This window comes from Macrobrachium rosenbergii, chromosome 52 (genome assembly GCF_040412425.1).
Source record: "Macrobrachium rosenbergii isolate ZJJX-2024 chromosome 52, ASM4041242v1, whole genome shotgun sequence".
Classification (NCBI taxonomy): domain Eukaryota; kingdom Metazoa; phylum Arthropoda; class Malacostraca; order Decapoda; family Palaemonidae; genus Macrobrachium; species Macrobrachium rosenbergii.
In genome coordinates, this window is record NC_089792.1 from 24853043 (window position 1) to 24859599 (window position 6557).

Here is a 6557-nt window from a genome sequence, read left to right on the forward strand (position 1 = left end):
GGTTGTTTGATGTCGCGTGCCTATTTTAAGCACAACTCGCGTTGGTTGGGAAAAATGTTCGAGCTTAGATGGTGGGGAATGGAGAAGGGGAGGGGGGAGTTAACCTCAAGCAGTAGATTCTTATCGAACTCATTCACAATAGGGCACTCCTGGAGCTGATAAGATAGAATTGTCTACTACGTTATAGTACTACTGCTACTACTACTCACTGTCCAGTGTTTCACCTCGAGACTCTTCCTGGCTGATATTATATTATAGATAGTACAAGTAATTAAAATTCGCTATCCAAATATACACTACCACTAAATACAATATTATATACAATTTATATAATACCCCATTTGCAAACTCTTAATTCAGTTTGTTATGATCATTAATAACAAAAATATGATTTTTTCCTTTGCACAGGGTTACTTCAGCTTACCAGGTAAGCCTTTATGTTATCAGCAACAACTTTCAAGGACTTTTTACGTTACATACACATTTCTTATCAGTTTACTCGAGTGATGCTCAACATTACAATGACTTGGAGTACGTTAGCTCACGTGCGCCATTGCCACCAAAACTAATGGCGATAAAAAACAAAGAAACCTAGATTAAGACAGTTTTTGACATTCGATTCTTCTTCAACTGATTAAGTTTCGAATAAAAATATACATATCTATAAAAATACAAAAGCCATTACATATTATCGCCTTTGTTGATTGTTTTGTGGTTGTTTACAACGGGATGAATAAACGTGAAAATAATCTTTGTCCATTCACATTAGATATAAATATTTTTAAGAAGAAATGGGATTATTGTAGTCCAGTATCGTGACATTAAAAAGACTTTGATGTGCTAGGCCCGGCTATATATAATTTTCAGTGCTATTCAGTGAATTCAGTTACAAATGTGAATTTGTGAAAATAGGCGTAAGAGTCCTGCGAGGCACCTTCAGCGAAAACGGGACCTGGCAGAGAAATCTATATCAGTGCCAGGATCCAGAGAAGAACGGTTCTTCTCCGGATCCTGAACAGTACTATTGATGTTACGGTCTTTTCGTTTGCTTGTTTCTTGGATAAAGCTAGTTTCCGTTTTGAATTTTCTCAGCTGATCCAACAAATGTAAACGATTCCAGTTGAAAAGCCGCGAGTATAAAAACAACAATATATGTTGCATTAATTTGCTATTCTCCAGTACCACTTGTTTCATATTTTTTTCATAGCTACTTTCTGCCGCCCCTTTTCTGTTTGAAGTTTTTTTTTTATGTTGCCCTCAGCGTGGCGAATATAAGAGAGGAAATTGAATGCGACCACTATGAATTTCGTTTCATGAAATATCACTTCACTAGAAGCTGCAGGTGTCTGGTTCAAATATATTATCAAAATACACATGTATACATCCTCATGCCAAAATTCATCAAAGGAGTTCTTAATATTTAACAAGGATTAGAAATAGAGGTTACTGAAATCCACATGAGGACTAACAAGGAATGCAAGCTTTCTTTGACAAATTCAAGATCATTCTCTCCAAGACCATTGCAAGCATAGGAATAAAAGAATTAAATTGTTCATTGTTCGATATGAAATGAAGTCACTAGAAGAAAGTTCGGGATGATCAACTAAAATGAATGGGCACCTCTCAGGGCAACAAAGAGCATTTCCAGTCGAGTTCCCTTGTAAAATGAACTGCCGTATCGGAAGTATATATATACAAAATATTTATTCTTGAAGTTTATAAAATTTTGGTTTCATTGTATACTTCTCACTGAAGTCTATGACTCGAAGGTTTGGAAGCATCAACGTACAATTATCCAGGTCGGCGACTTGTTCTTAATTCTTTAGGATAACTGTTTTGTTAGAGACCAATGTTGGCGGAGACTTGCGTTTGTCACAAATTTGCTTTGCCAAAAAAAAAAAAACATTTTCAGGGTTTTACCTATGCCAAAGATGTTTTATTGGTTCGGTCTGCTCGTTTGTCAGCGTTTCTTTTAAACAGTACTCAAAAAGTTGTGTGTGAGTATTTCTACGAAAATTTGACCAGAGGTTGAGGCACGTGAACTGATTTTGGGAGCTATGATATGATTTTTAGAGGAAAAACCCATTTTGGTGTTGGGTTTCACGCTTCAGAAACCGAAACAGCGGAACGTTACCGTAGATTTCAGTAACCAAAATTTAGTTATTTCTACAAGAAAAATCTAATTTGAGGTTATATCTTCTCTTAAACCTGTAAGATATCGTTTATCCAAACTCCTATTGCATACACTACAAACTGTACCTATATATAACCTAACTATATACAAACTATATTAAATTAAAATGTATTGTTTTATTGGTGGGAAGCAACCTCTTGGTGGGTGGCTATCCGCCCTGGTTTGCATTGTCACCCAACTGGGTCTATACATATCGTAAAGGGCCTAAATGTTGATGGAGGTATGAGCTTTCAAACTGCTTTGTCTTTTTCAACTTGTCTTTGTATACTTGTCTTTTTCATTTTCACTATATATATATATAGATATATATATATATTTTGTAACCAATCTTACAACAAACAAAGATTTAAGGACATTTCAGTACGTTTCCTTTTCACAGTCATCAATGTTATCTTTGCCAAGACCTGATTTCTGCCTATTTTATTTATGGAGGTAAGAAGCCTAACTTTCTCGACAGGTTTTGTTCCTAAGACTGATCCAGAGCTAATAGATTTATCACTAATTTAAGGTAAGTTACTGAATTATTGACCTCTTAGAAATTGTGATATTTCGTGAATTTAAATTGGTCGTTAAATTTTTAAATTAACCAACTTTAAGCTGGAGGAACCGATTATTATCTACACACTGAGGTAGCTTTCTCTCTTCATAGTTTATATTGTCCCTTTATCTCTTATTTCTTACCAGTCATAGTCATACAAGAATTCCCCAGTTAAATAAGTGGCCCAAAATATAAACTTTTTTGGTTCAGTTAGTTAGGTCTGAAACAAGGCTGAGATGCTAACAGCTAAGTTCGAGTTCTTCCATGAAAGATCATTTTTTAATCTCAGATACTTTCTTCGTCTTCTAATTGTTACCACTGTTGTCTTTTAAAGTCATGCATTGATTTGACAAAATGTTTACCAAAGGTTGACCATGTGATTGGAGCTGCGAGCAGATTTTGGTGATCTGGCTCTGGATGAGGGATAACTTGTTGGATCGATTGCTCACGTTTGGCGGAGATTTGCTGTCTCCTATTCCCTTTGTGTTAGTTCGTAACTCCATAGATTCCTGCATATGATATGGAGATTGATTGTTAGTTCTATTTTGGTTTTTAGAGATGATTTAGCAGCTTTAACTAGTCCCAATATGCATATAAAACTGAGTAAACAATGCATTTTACTACTCGAGAGTCCTATAGTAGTAATATTAAACTAAATCTGTTTCTTATCTTATATTCCCGTGTACTCTCTTTGCTTGATATTGATTAGGTTCGTCATCATAATTCTGCAGACACATCACTACTATATGCTCTGCAGTCAGTTGGCGAGTAAATTGGCTTGCAACTCTCATAAAACTTGTATAAAGGATAAAAACATGAAAATGTGCTTTTGATACTAGTGAAAACTTATCCTGACTGTGAGCTGCAGCTGCTTAGCAACACACACCGTCCTTTAGCTATAATCTGAAATTACTTCATCCGTAGTGGGTACAGCATTCAGCACACCTCACTGGCTCAGTGCACCGCAGGCATTAAAAAAGGGCGTTTACAGCGTCCCTTCGGCCCTCAGCTGCACCCACTTTTTAGCCCACACTTTATCTCCATTCCCGCTTCCTTTCCTCACAATCTTGCTGTCTAAATTATGTAACTATTGCCTATTAGCCCAACTGTGTGATTTTCTTTTCTCATTGTATTTTTTTCTGGACCTCTTCGTCTTGCTGTCCAACCATTTCAACTCTCTTATTTCACTGTTTTCAGCGCTGAATTGCTGAAAAGTGTCCTGTGTTTGGCTTGGCAACTTAAATTTCATAAATATAAATCAAATCCAATCATTCTTCACAACTTACATTTTATGCAACATATCACTACAGGTGCACATATAAAAAAAAAGCATGAGGACTCATGATGTCAGTTTTGCACCCTTCACCCAATTATTTTGAAAGATATACAAACACGTTTTTAGTACTAACAGAAAAATAGTTCATAAACACAAAAGCCTTACTCTTATGGTCCCTCATACACACAGTGACCATTTGCTTCGATTTCATCTTATTTCAGACAAGACTGAAATCGAAGTCAACTACGAATTATTTCCAGGATCTGCTCTGATCATCTATCTTAGTCTAAACGGAGACTTCATTAAGTGCGTCCATGGCGTGATCTTTCGCAGAGATATCAAAATAGCACTGGGGTGGCTGCTGCAGCTTATATCTATTATTCCTTTTATGTATACAGTATGTATTATATATTATATATACATATGTATTATATATATATATATATATATATATATATATATATATATATATATATATATATATATATATATATATATAGTAATTTATACCTCAAGCTGTAATTTTACCTCAAGGGCCTATATACTCATATTGCTGTGGGTAAAATGTTTAGGCTTATTAAACCTGTTTGATTTAGGATTCATTTAAAAAATGTTACGGGATCAATAATTTAGTGTAGGTCTCAGGTGTGCTAAAGCTGGGGCACGAAGACCCTGCAATTTCTTGGTCCCTTATGAAATGCATTAAATCGTGGTACCAAAGAGTGGGAGCATGTTTATCTTCAGCTGCAGCTCCTGATCTCTTTGGTGCTTTGATTTTTCTTTTCATATACTTTTGAAGAGAAAATACTTGCTTCATTGGCATTACCTTTAAATTTGTGTTGCAGCATTGTCAGCATCATATAAATGTTGGTCATAGATGGGACCGAGTACTGAAGTCTCCTCCTACTGCAATGTGCCATGTCTCAAGATATTGGTAATAGTGAACTTCCAATATTTTCTGTTTCTTACCATTTACATTAGTTTTGTGGCTTGTTTTTACCACTCTAATCACAGTTTCTATTCCATCACATATTTTACCTTCTTGCACTCAATTTTTCCTCCCAGTAAAAGGATGCTGAAAATCAAGCACATTACAGTATTCTTAAATGTTGATTCATGCCAAATCTTGCATTTGACCGACTTATTCAGATTATACAGAGTAAGGGACCCATTGTTCCACAGGTGTAATCTAACAAATGAAAATTCCAAAGCAGAATAGTTTATAGTACTGTACCTTCAACTTAGTTTACTTTATTATTTACATAAAATAAATTGCAACTCCCAGGCTTTGAACTTTGAAGATTGATAAAAATTACAAAGAACAATTATCTAATAGTAAGGTTTTGTTTACACGTTATAAGCATATTCCAGTGGGTTGGTAAACCTTTTTTGGGACTGTTGGAATTAAAATATGTGTAAACCTTGTAGACTGTTCATATTCTTTTTGAATACATGATTGACTAATTATGGGGTTTAGGCCAAGTGCTGATACATATCTCAGTTATCCAGTTATTTTTTCATTTGGATTTTCCTTAAAAGACCTTTAAGGTTTTCTCTATCAGAGAATAAATACAACATACAAATAAAGTACAAGTATTTAGATTTATATTGCATTAAAACCCTGGTTTTCCTGTACATATCCCATCAAGTTATTTATTGCAACAGTCCTTTAAAATATGACACATAACTAGATGTTTCCTCCTTAGTCATATTTTGACCATTACTGTATACCAAAATATGCTCAACAGTTATGGGCTTTATAGTGGTCACTGGCTCCTTACAATATAAAATCATAGGTTAATCTAGAATGCTCAATTCTAAAGTGGGTCAAATTGATTACAAAACCCTCTTGTTCAGGTTATGGTCAGACACCCTAATTTCTTTCCTTAAATCTTCAACTGAAAACCCAATGGACAGTTAACAGACATTGAATCCCAGAGGGCTCCAGAGAAAAATCAGCTTACAGAAAGACAAGTTATAAGAAGAGGTTCTAAGTAAAAAAAAACCTGAGGGGAAAAGAAAATAAAATCAATACACCTGATATTCAGATGTCAGCAAAAAGCAGGAATGAATTTGCTCCTAACTTAAATGTATAAGATCAACACATTCCACAACTGCTCTAAGTAAACTATTCTACATTTTAGCCCTTGCCAAAATAAAACTAGCAGAGTAGTGTTAAACCAGATGCTTGAAAATGACACTGTTTGCAGCAGCAGCCTGCTTATGTTTGTGAGCAAAAGTAGCCAGGTCATGTAAAGAAGAGTGTAGAGGATGTTTGTTGTTTAGTAAACTTTTTGCTACAAACATAACAAACTCACCTCATGTCTATGACATGCATCAACATAAGAGTTGGCATAACAAATCTAGCTGACGGCATAACTCTATCCAATAGTTTAAGATGAGAGTCAACAACTGAAGACCACACTGGAGAACAATACTCCAAACAAGGAAGAAGAAAAGCATTAAAACGTTTAAATATAATAGCTTCATCTTGAAACATTCTAAAACACTTCCACAAGGTACCAACTTCTTGAGAAACAGAGGAAGCA